Genomic DNA, 12999 nt, shown 5'->3' with positions numbered 1-12999 from the left:
TTAAATAGTAAAGAGATAAACTATTTTCAGCATCTACTCTAGTGACCATTAAATATAGTAAGTGATCTGTGAGCAATCAAAATTAAGAAAAACAGGAATAATAACTCCCTCGTTCCTTGAGGCAATTTTGTCTATATCTTATTCATATCACAAGAGTATTGAAAAGATGGACCTTTAAATTCATGAGAAGCTGGTAGTCAGTAAAGGATCTCTACAATACCTTGAAAACAATCCAATCTGCATACCTTGTGTTATTTACTAGGTCTAGGTCTCTCTATACTATCTGTCTCATATAGACACACTTTTGGACAAATTTTTTTTTCAAATTGCAACACAGAATAGCATGTTTACACAGGGTATCTATGCAAATGTATTTTCGGATCTGGGCAATAAACATTTTTTTATCTACTTGGTCTTTTCTTTGTACCCAAAAGGATAAAATCTGTTCAGTGATTACAGACCCTGGCAGTGTCCTTGAATAAAATTTTCAGAGATGCACATGTCAGCTTGACACAAATATAATTTCCTAATAATTGCATTTGTGTGAATAATTTAGATTGTGAGTTCTCTTATTGTTAGAAGTTTTTTTTTCCCATTTTTTAGGCTTTTGCAAGGCGATGGGGTTAAGTGACTTCCCCAAGGCCTTACACAGCTAGGTAATTATTAGTGATTAAGTGTCTGAGGCCAGATTTGAACTCAGGTACTCCTGACTCCAGGGTCAGTGCTCTATTCACTGTGCCACCTAGCTGCCCCTATTGTTAGAAGATTTAAAAGCAAAGGATTTGTTGCCATTTGTCATCAATTTTACATAATAAAATGCTATTCAAATATGAGATGGACTAGATAGCCATTGAGGTCTCTTCTTACTCAGATTTTGTAAAATCTCTTTATTTTTTTTGAAGAATCTAATATCCAAGTATGCACTCAACTTAAAATCTTGTTAGGGTTTCCTCTTTATTTCTCTTGTGCCACTTACCATTGTCTTGTACTATAGTTTGTTTGTGTTTTGCAAAGTTCACCTGCTACAATTCAAAAGTCTATGAGGAAAAACAATGGGCATTAGAGAAAAAAATGGGCATTAGAGAAAATAAAGAAAACCAACCAATCAATACGTTTTTATTGAATCCTGTTATGTATTGTGCAAAATCAGAAAGGAAATAGATGAATCAAATTTATAAATTAGAATAGAAATAGTAAATTGGGCAGCTAGGTGGCGCAGTGGATAGAGCACCAGACCTAGAGTCAGGAGTACTTGAGTTCAAATCCGGCCTCAGACACTTAATAATGACCTGTGGCCTTGGGCAAGCCACTTAACCCCATTGCCTTGCAAAAAAAACCTAAAAAAAAATAAATGGCAGCAAATCAACAAGATAATTGGAAGTTAAAACCTTAGAAAGAGATGAATATTCTAAATTATCTTTGCATGAAATTGGGAAAAATAAAATAACATTAAAAAATAAATTCCATTAAAGAATGAAAATAACTGCAATGTAGAATGTGTTTACAATATTTGTGTTTTTATAATGCAATGTTTATACAAATAAAATTTGTAAGAAATTCTAAAAGAGTGTAGATAGGGCACATAGTAGCTAAACTACTAAAGCTATCAATTTTTGACCCTTAATCAGCCATTTTGAAATATTGGATTAACCTTATTTTTTTTGCTTAGCTTATTAATTACCCATGTACTATGCATTTTTAAAGATGTTTTAGGGCATGTGTTATTTTTGAGATGCTTTCTAGATGTCATCTACTAAAAAGTATTGATTCTTTTCCCCATCATATCTTTTTTATCTAGTTTAATGCATAAATGCATATAAAATTCTGTCTTTCATTTAAAATTTTGTTGATCGAATTAAGAATTCTTTTTAGTCACTCTCACGACTATATTTTACCATACTTGCTTCAACAGCACATATACTAAAGTTGAAACTATACAGAAAAATAGGCATGGCCTCTACATGAAGACAACACACAAATTTACTAAAGCATTGCATATTTTACATACAAAGTAATGTTGTGGAAATATATCAAACTAATAGGAAAATAGGCAAGAAGGGGAAACTTGAAAGAAAGGAATTAGAAAAAGCATAGACTCAGGAAAATATAAATCAAACTAAACTCAGAGGATTTTTCATGAAGATTTAAAGGGAAAGAAAAAATTAAGAATCTGTGATTGGTGGGGGAACAACTAGGTGGCACAGTGGATAAAGCACTGGCCCTGGAATCAGGAAGAGCTGAGTTCAAATCCAGACTTAATAATTATCTAGCTGTGTGGCCTTGGGCAAGTCACTTAAACCCTATTGCCTGGCAAAACCTAAAAAAAGAATCTGTGCTTGGGGTATGAGTAAGAGGTAGAGAAGAAGAGTGGAAGAATAGAAACAGATGACATCAAGAATAGAATAGTGGTATTTAGAATATTCATTTATTCTATAACTTCTTTTTTTTATAAGGGGGCAATAACTGAGTAAAAATATAACCGAATAGAACAGAGGGAAATAAGTAAACAAAAATAACTGGGATGAAAGACAAAAATGGAGAACAGAAGAATGTATTAGAGCACAATATCCAATAATGTGTTCCATATCAGAAATGCATTCAAAACATAAACATAAATAATTAAATTAGGATTTATATCACAACATTTATATCACAATATTTATATTCCAGTTGAACTAAAAATGGATAACAATCATAATCTCAGAAAAATGACAGCAAAAATATAATTAAAGAGATAAATGAGAAAACTACATTTTAATGAAATGTATAATGTATTTTGAGATGCTTTCTAGATATCATCCACTGGTAATTCTGGATTCTTTTCCCTCTCAGGTCCCTATCATGATAATGAAGTGATATCAATATGTACTACATGAATACTGAATGGCATAGAAGCTAAATATTTGAAGTACAAGATAAACAAGAAAGAGATAGAGACAATAATAAGGGCTCCTAATGTACCCCTTTTGGACCTTGACAAATCTAATAAAAATAAACAAGAAAAATTAAGAACCTGAAAAGAATTTTATGAAAGCTATGTTTATACCAAAATAAGGTAAAAATGGGTAAAAGACTGTGTGACACCATAAATAAATTATAAAGGGTGAAATCATAGATAAATTAATAGATCAAAAAATATTCTATCAGATCTATGGAAAGGGATACATTTATGACCAAACAAGAATTAGAAAATATTATAAATTGCAAAATGAATGATTTTGACTATATCAAATTAAGACATTTTTTGTACTAATAAAATCAATGTTGCCAAAATTAGGAAGAAAGTAGAAAGATGAGAAACAATCTTCACAACTAGGGGTTCTGGCAAATGTCTCATTCTAAAATATATAGAGAATTGCATCAAATTTATAAATTTACAAGTCATTGCCCAATTGATAAATGGTCAAGGATATGAATAGACAGTTTTCAAATGAAATTGAAGTTTTATATAATCCTATGGAAAAAAATGCTCTAAGCCATTATTGATTATAGAAATGCAAATTAAAGCAACAACTCCCAGGGTCTGTAATCACTCAACAGATTTTACCCTTTTGGGTACAAAGAAAAAGACCAAGTAGATAAAAATGTTTTTTGCCCAGATCCAAACATGCATTTGGATACCCTGTGTAAACATGCTATTCTATGTTGCAATTTGAGTAAAGTTTTGTCTAGAAGCATGTCTATATGAGACAGAACATAGAGAGACCTAGAACCAGTAAATAACACAAGAAATACAGATTGGATTGTTTTCAAAGTATTTTAGAGATCCTTTACTGACAAAAAAAAAAAAACCTGATGCACCTATCAGATTGGCCAAGATGAGAAAAAGGGAAAATGATTAAAGTTAGAGAGGTTATGGGAGGACTGGGACTGATGCATCGCTGGTGGAGTTGTGAATGGATCCAACCATCCTGGAGAGCAATATGGAAGTATGACCAAAGAGCAATAAAACTGTTCATACCCTTTGACCCAACAATTCCAATTCTAAGTCTTTCAGAAGAAATTTTAAAAAATGGGAAGTCTCACATGTTCCAAACTATTCATAGCAGCTCCTTTTGTAGTAGCAAATAATTGGAAACTGAGAGGATGCCCATCAATTGGAGAATGGCTAAAAAAGTTATGGTTCACAAATACTATAGAACATTATTTTTCTTTAAGAAAACACAAATGGTCAGACCCTAGAGAAGTATGGAATGAGTTACAGGATATGATGCTGAATAAAGGGAGCAGAACCAAGAGAACAATGTACACATTAATAACAACAATAATGGAAGCAGCCCCTCTCAACAGTTCAGAGAACTAGGACAACCATATTAGAGCAGCTATGGACAATGTTATCCCCATCCAGAGGAAGAAAAAAAGAGCAATCCTTCAGAATCTGATGAACACTTTATGAAAATTATAAAAATATTTCTTTCCTTTAATCATAATTCCTCATACCAAAAATGATTAATCTGTAAATATGTTTTATCAAAAATATGTATGTGCAATGCTAACCTGACAGTTCGCAGGGGAGGGGAGGGGGTGGGAAGGGAAGGTGGAAGGAATTTTATTACTTAAAATTATACATGTGCATATGGATGAAAATTAAATTAATCAATCAATTAATTAATTTTAAAAGCTAAATATAAAAGACCTCCATTAATTTTTGAATGTGATAGAAAGAAATTGATATATTATATATATATATATATATACATATATATATACATATATATACACACATTAAAAATGCAAAGAATTTTTACAATTTGATTATACCCACATGTGTACATGCATATGTATATACATGCATCCATATAAATGCATTAAAACTTCACAAACAAATAGAAACATGTAGGACTATTAACCATTTTTTGATCACTTGACCACAAGATGATGAAATAAGGATAATTAAGCAATGAAAAATATGTCAAAAATTTGGGTACGCAGCCAAAGAATTTCTATGGTTTTCTATTCTATTTCAAAAAAAAATTAAACCAATTAAAAAAAACAACAGATTGGACAGAAAATCTTCCTCCCACCAACCTAAAATCTTACAAAACCAACAAATTGAAAAGACAAACAATAAAAATATAAAAATTAAATGTGAAATTAATAAAATTGAGAAAAATTAAATTAAGCAAAATTACGAGATACTCTAAAAAGTAAAACCATAAGTTGATTTGATTTTTAAAATTTGAAAACCAAATAACTGGTGTCAAAAATAAAAAGAGAATTAATAAATGAATTGCAAATATTATTATAAACAATTTTGCCTATATACATCAATAAATTGAAAACTAAATTGAAATGTACTTTGGAATTCAAGTAGCAAGGCACAGAGAGAATTTGATAAATACAGATACAAAACAAAATTTATAAAAATTAAGATTTTATTTTTACCATCAGAGAAATATCACAATTGGGAAAATAAAGTTTTCATGAGTGGGTTGAAATATTATAAAAAAAGAAAATAATACCTACATTAATTTATTCAGTGCTATACTAGTACAGCTACCAAAGAACTCATTTATAGAACTACAAAAGAAAGGTAACAAAATTTAACTGGAGAAACAAAAGTTCAGGAATGTAAACAGAATAATGAGAAAAATGGGAGAAAGGTAACCTAGAAGTCTCAAACTATACCACAAAGCAGAAATAATCAAAATGATAATGATGTTTGTTACTTGGACTTGCTATTTGAATAAAGGTATTTGAAAAAAAAATTGGAGTATCATAGAAATTAAGTTTCAATCAATGAAAAAGATAATAGAATCATTACATGATATTTAAAAGCTTTTGCAAAAACAAGAGAAAGGCAACTAAGATTAAAAAGGAAAGAGTTAATTAGGGTGTGGTAAAGAGGTTTTGCAATAAGTTTCACTAATAAAGATTTTATTTCAAAGATATACAAAGCACTTATTCAAATTTATAAGAATAAGAGTCATTCTCCAAATGATAAATGGTCAAAAGTTATGATTAGGCAATTTTCTGAGGAAAAAATCAAAGTTACATATAGATGAAACATATTAAAATATTCCAAATCACTAATAATCAGATAACTGAAAATTAAAATTAACACAGGTTCTCATGCCCAATATACTGAAAAAAGTTGTATTAAAAGAAAAATGAAAAACAATGATTAAAAATCATTTTAATTTACCAATAATGGAACTGTAAATTAGTGTAGCCATTCTGAAGAATAAGAATTATAGTACAAAACTTAAATTGTGTATATTCTTTGACCCAGTCATATCAGTACTTGTAAAGAGGAAATGTGTATATATATATATATATATATATATATATATATATATATATACACACACTTGTATATTTTTTGTAGCAGTCCTTTTGGAAAAACAAAGTACCATAACACAAGAAGTTGGGGTAGAACTAAAAACATTATAATACATGCATGTGATGAAAAACAATTATGTCATATGAAATGATGGAGATGGATGCATTGTGAAATAAGTAAAACTATTAATTCAAGTTATAACAATATCACTGTTTTAAAACATTTAAGAATTTTATCTGTACAATTCTCATCCTGATTCTAGAGAACTAGTGATGAAAGGATTCCTAATTCCCCTTACTAATAGAGATGAAAAACTAAATATCTATATAACTTCCATGCTTCAATTGCCATCCCATATTGAAAGAACCTTTCCTGTGAACTTCTCACCAGCAAAAATACTAATGCCTGGCGGGTTCCACCACCCATTGGTGAGTTCCTCCTACAACCTTCACTTGGAATAACTTCTCAAGATTTCAATCCCTTTCTCCTTTTCTGACCCCTATCTTAACTCCAAACCCTGAAAATTAGTTCATTGCATTTCCTAATTCATTAGTCAAGGCTAGAAGTTAGTGAGTAAAACTTACATAGAAAAATGTTTTTGTTCCTCCACAGAAACACCAATGAATAACAATACACCTGTACAAGATATCTGTAAGAACTCTCTATATCCTTTACCACAGAGGAATAATATAAAAACTCATTATGTGACATCTGTGAAGTAAATTGAGCATTTTGGAGAAATGCTATTTTCATGTACATTGGAAATGTTATTCTTATTGAATAATCTCTGGTGTGACTTGGATTCTATAAAAAATCCTCTTGTTTTTCCTCCTTTCAGTTAATGATAAAGTGCCATTAAGACTGCAATTGAAAGGAGATTGAAAGCAGATGTGACATTAAATAGGATTTAGAACAAGAATGTTCAGGTTGCCTTCCTGAGATGAAAGATCAAAATTGGGAAAAACACATAGAGGCAAAAAGAACAATGAAAATAGTACTATGAAGGGACAAATTGTATTGATATAAATTGGCAAGGGATAATTTTTCAATAAAAATTGAAAAGTAGAAAAATGTATATTTTTATGCATAGCTCCAAGATCACATAAATGCCAAGAGACATGACAGTTGCTAAAATAAATGTGCTTTTTATGAACAGTAAAGTAGTAAAACAAGCAAAATAGATGCATAAAATGGGTAAATTTTCAGTGTATTAGTTATTGCCGCCTCTGGGCAGCCATAAATTACAAACTCATTTTTCCCCTTTTTGGGTATTCATGAATACATTTGTGAGTCTGTTCTTCCTCCTTCTTTCCTGGTGATTCTACTCTTTGCAGATTTATATGCTTCTTCAAAGTATGTAAATTAAAGGTGAACAGATTTTTGAAGGGAGAAAAAATCAGCAATATTCCAAGAAAATGTAATTTAGAACACATTTGGTGGCATAATTATCAGGCAAATATTCCTTCCTTCTGTAAACTAAACCTTCATTTTTCAACATTAAACCAAGGGTAAGATTTCATTTCACTTAATGTCTTCACACAGTATTTCCAGTAAAGTATTTCCACTTAAGAAGTACAAAAGTATAGTTTTATTTTTGTAAATGAATTACTATCTGCAAGGTATATGCTAGATTCTTGGAATACAAAGACAAGAGAGAAGGAAAGTCTCTGCCCTCAAGAATATTACATCCTAATAAAGGAAGAAAATATACAAATTGGCACTATGGAAAGGGGGAAGAGAGGAGGCAAAGGTAAGAAAATTGAGGGAGCATGATTTGGAAATGGTTAGATAGTGACATAGAAACCTGGTTCTATATTTCTAGGGGAAAGCTCATTTATCAAAGCCCAGGGAGCCTGAAAGAGAGTGAAGGTAGTTCTGGTGGAGAGGAAGGAAGGATAAGGGAAGCACAGGCTTCAAAAGGAAAAAAAAATAATTACTGAACTCTCTGCAAGCTTTATGGTATATATTAGGTATAAAATGGGGTGGAAGAAAACAAAACAAAAATCCTTCAGAAGCTGAGGAACACTACACATTAACTTTTTAAAAAAATCTTTCATGCATTTCTTTCCCTTAATCCTAATTCCTCATACCCAAAATGGCTAACCTTTAGACATACTTAATACAAATGTGTAAGTACAATATTAACCTGACTGTTCACCTCTGAGTGAAGGGGAAGGTCGGTGGGAAGGGAGGGTAGAAGGAAATTTCATAACTTAGAAATATGCATAGGCATATAGATGGATGTTAAAAAAAACTTTCATAACATGCATTTGGAGAAGCAAAACATCAATAAAAAAGAAAAAAATGGGGTGGGAGAAGCAAAATACAAGAAGCCTACTTAATAGCAAAATCTTTTTTATGTTCCCATCCAACAAAATAACATAGGAAAGAAAACTAGCTCTTGGTCAGAAAGCTTTGGTTCAAATCCTGATTACTTCCTTATTTCTGATACTTATTTCCCCATTCAAAATATCCTCATATTTTGGTTGGACTAGATGCCATCTGTTTCAAATCTAGTCTATGACCTCAACACAATACTGATGGAACGCAACATTGAAGACTGCCAAAATTGGTAGAAAGTGCAAAGATCTCTTGGTTAAACTTCTTCATGTTACTTATGAGAACAAAGAGGCTTTTCAAAGTGATATGCTTATGGTTATCAAGCAACTACGTAATTATAGTTCAAGGACTTTCAACTCCAAGTGTACTGTTTTACTACTATACCCAAAAAACACTTCTAATTCACCTGGAATGGCATATGGACTTCTAATGCAGTCTAGCTATAACCATAACCATGCACATGCCACCTGGTTTTTGTGCAGTAATGATCAAATTCACATGAGCATACTCCTGAAGAGGAAAGAATAAATACAATGCTCTTTAATCTTCTCAGGTCTAAGACCTTCTAGATCTTGGCATACAATCTTTTAAATCTTATGGGTGTCATCACGCAGTAAAAGCTTGTCAAAGGTCACGTATAGAATTTAATATTTATTTCTAATCACTATATAATCCATAATACCAAGGAGTATTAAAATAAACTATAATAATGTCTCATGAATGGACTTTGAGGGCCACAAGAGACCTATGGGCCTCAGGTTAGACACATCTAGATTGAATCTAGATGGATAGAATGGAATGTCTTATGGAATCTGATGCTGAGTGAAGGGAGAACAATGTACACATCAACAACAACATTGTGAGATGAACAAATTTGATGGAAGCAGCTCCTCTCAGCAGTTCAGAGAGCTAGAACAACTGTATTAGACCAGCTATGGACTATGTTATCCCCAACCAGAGAAAGAAGAACAAAACAAAACACACACACACACACACACACACACACACACACACACAGTCATATACATACACACACAAAAACAACCCTTCAGAATCTGATAAACACTTTATTAAAATTATCTCTTATGCATCTCTTTCCCTTAATCATAATTCCTCATGCTGAAAATAACTAATAATAATCTGCAAACATGTTAATCACAAGATGTATGTACAACGCTATCCTGCCTGTTCGCTTCTGATGGGAGAGGGATGGGAAAGGAGGTGGATGAAATTTTGTAAGTTGAAAATATGCATGTGCAAATGGATGAAAATAAATTAAAAATATCTAGATGGATAGTTATGAATATATACATTATATATATATATATATATATATATATATATATATATATTAAAGAGTCTCTAGAGAGTTAGGAACAGTAGATAAGACTACAAGACTGGAATCAGGAAGACTCACCTTCCTGAGTTCAAATCTATCTTCAGAGTCTTATGAGCTGCATGACCCTGAACAAGTCACTTAACCCTATTTGCCTCAGTTTCCTCATCTGTAAAATGAGCTAATGAAGAAAATGGCAAATCACTCCAGGATCTCTGCCAAGAAAGCCCCAAATGGAACCATGAAGAATAAGACACAAATGAAAATGACTAAACAACAACAAAAGAGAAAGATGTACTCTTCTAACCTCAACTTAGAAAAAAACAATATTCTAACTAGAAAAAATAACTCAATTAGAAAAGGAGAAATTGTTGAAGAAAAGGAATTGTGTTATTGTTAACATATTACATTGAGTTTATTTTTGATCCAGGTTCACACAGTGGGAAAAGTATCTGAGGTTGTAGTTGAACTCATGAAGATGAGTTTTTTCTCAATCTTAGCCCAGTTTCTACCCACTATAACATCTAGATACTCCATTCTAAGTAGTAAGAGGAGTAAGGAGAAAGTCATCAGTTTCAGTGTGAAAAAAATGCCTCTCTGACATATGTCAAACTTCAGGTAAGTTTGAACGGTGTTGATGCTAGCTGCCAAGAGAAAGATGGGCTTTAAAAGGGATTTATTCACCTCAAGCTGAATAGTGAAGAGGCCTGGGGGATTCTTACTGAAAGAAAGGAAATATTTTGAAAAGAAAGAGCCTGGTGTCATATTGGTTTTAAACTTCCTTGGTAACCCTCCCATTGAGAAAGAATCCCTGGCAGCTTATGTCAACTCTAGGAGATGACAGTCAATTTGAACAGCAAATGTCTGCAAGCAGCTCATAAGTGAAGCCATCTTGCACTAGATGATAACAGCTAAGATAGGGAGCAGCATGGGAAGTTTGGGATGTAGAATGTAATGTCAGCAATAGAGAGGAGGAGTAAGACTTCAGTTGAAAAAATTTCTGAGGGAAGTTTCTAAAATGAGAAGTTTCTAAAAAGCAAACATAGCAAAACATGCAAAATCCATGTTTGTTTGTTGGCTTTTTTCTCTGAATGTGAATGGCATTGTCCCTAACAGGTCTCCCAGAGTTGTCCTTGATTTCTGAACTCTGAGAGGAGCTTTGTCCAGAAAGGTTGATCATCTCCCAGTGTTGTTGTCAAAGTATACAATGTTCTCTCAATTCTGCTACCCACTCATTTGACATCTGTGGAAACTGAGGTTCAGAGAAATTAAGTGCATCATCCAAGGCTATATTGGAAATTGACAACCAGAATCTGCTCCTATATACTCTAATTCCAGATGCTCTTCTCATGCCAAATTACCACACTGCTTCTACATATACTTGTACTTCCTAACTTATGAAAACCATGAAAATACTACCATTCTTACTACTACCACTACTACTACTACTACTACTACTGCTACTACACTTGCTACCACTGTAACTATCACTAATAACATTGATTATTATATATTACCTATATCATATTGTTGGTTATATTCTAATGAAGATAATATAAACACATATATATGGCACTTCCAATTTTACAAACACTGTGTATGTATACATACATACATTCATACATATATATGTATGTCTATATTTTTATACAGACACACATAACATTTTATTTGATCAACATAACAACCCTGGGAGTTATTCTTCTTATTCCCATTTTACAAGTTAGAAACTAAGGTAGAGTGAAATTAAATGAATTGTCCATTGTCTAAGGGAGTCCGGAAAACCTGAATTCAAATGCAATTTCAGATACTTACTATCTGTGTGACCTTGGACAAATCACTTAAGCCCGTTTAACGTCAGTTCCTCATCTATAAAATGAGTCAGAGAAGAAGTGGCAACCACTCCAGTATTTTTACCAAGAAAACCCCAAATGGAGTTACAAAGAGTCGGACGCAGCTAAAACAATTGAACAAGTAAATGAGTGTCTCATAGGCAGTAGCATCTGAGACAGTTTGTACTTTGCATTTCCTGATTCTATGTCTCTACTCTATCCGTGATGCCATCTAAGTCTTTTGATAGCCAAAGGAAAAGGGTGGTACTGAGGTCCAAGGGCACTTTTATACTTCTATTGCCACATATTTTATAATAACCCAAATGGCTATGAAAAACCCCAGACTGATTTCATTAATCAGCATTCTCATTAGTCTCAGAAATCTACCAGAAATACTTGATCCAAGCCTTTAAGCCACATCACCTTCTGTCCTATTAATAGATATATGAAAAGCTGAGGAAAAGTGTGTAGAAAAAATTCTTTTGAACTTTTAACTCCTAGCTGACAGGATTTTTTTTAAAGAAACGTGTTCTCTTTGAGTAGTCTCTATAGCAGGCTCTCCCTAAGCTTCCGCTACTTCAAAGAGACTTCCTGCAGAGTGACAGACTCCTGCTCTGAAGAAGAAAGAGAGATATGAAAGCTCTTTCCAGCTTCAGGCAGCCAGGGTCCTGAACAGCTGCAGCATGTTCAAAGTCATCCTTTTTTCTTCAATGGGAACAGGCCATTTCAGTGAAATCAGAATAGGTAGAAAAGGAAAAGGCAAAGTCCTAATACTTCTTTTCCTCCCAGTGCTAGTCCCAGTTCTCCTATTCTATGTCCCCCTTTTACAAAGGGGGTGTCAGTTCTTCAATCATGGCTGCTTTTGGGGTCTTTGTGAGTTTTACTAGCAAGATCATTGTACTGACATTTGTTTCTATGCCTTATTCAAAGCTTTCCAGGTCTGACTATCTAGAAGTCAATACGTCAACAGTTATTTGGGTGTTAAACTGAAATGAGGAATGGAGAGGTCACTGAACCTAGATTCCGTCAATGTTGAAAAGCAAGGATTGGTGATGGGCCAACTCTGATCAGAATAGAGGACCAATATTGTCATATGAGGAAGACAACTGAGCCCATAATAAAATACATCGTATATATAAAATTCCATTTAGTAAGTTTTTGGACCCAGATTCTCATACTAAGTGATCCAAGATAATAATTTCATAAAT

At 32.6% G+C, this 12999-nt stretch overlaps 1 long non-coding RNA gene and 1 other non-coding gene across 2 annotated transcripts in view; one reads left to right on the top strand and one right to left on the bottom strand.

Annotated features, from left to right (window-relative positions):
• The window catches only part of LOC141493675 (uncharacterized), a 584510-nt gene that overhangs the window by 38927 nt on the left and 532584 nt on the right, over nt 1-12999 (bottom strand). The gene's annotated exons all lie outside the window — the stretch shown is intronic.
• LOC141494588 (U6 spliceosomal RNA) lies at nt 1901-2003 on the top strand. Its single transcript, XR_012470493.1, has one exon. It is a non-coding gene; the product is annotated as a U6 spliceosomal RNA (small nuclear RNA).

Source organism: Macrotis lagotis, chromosome 7, assembly GCF_037893015.1.
Source record: "Macrotis lagotis isolate mMagLag1 chromosome 7, bilby.v1.9.chrom.fasta, whole genome shotgun sequence".
Classification (NCBI taxonomy): Eukaryota; Metazoa; Chordata; class Mammalia; order Peramelemorphia; family Peramelidae; genus Macrotis; species Macrotis lagotis.
The sequence above is the reverse complement of the archived record's forward strand: the minus strand, read 5'-3'. Positions and strand labels throughout refer to the sequence as shown.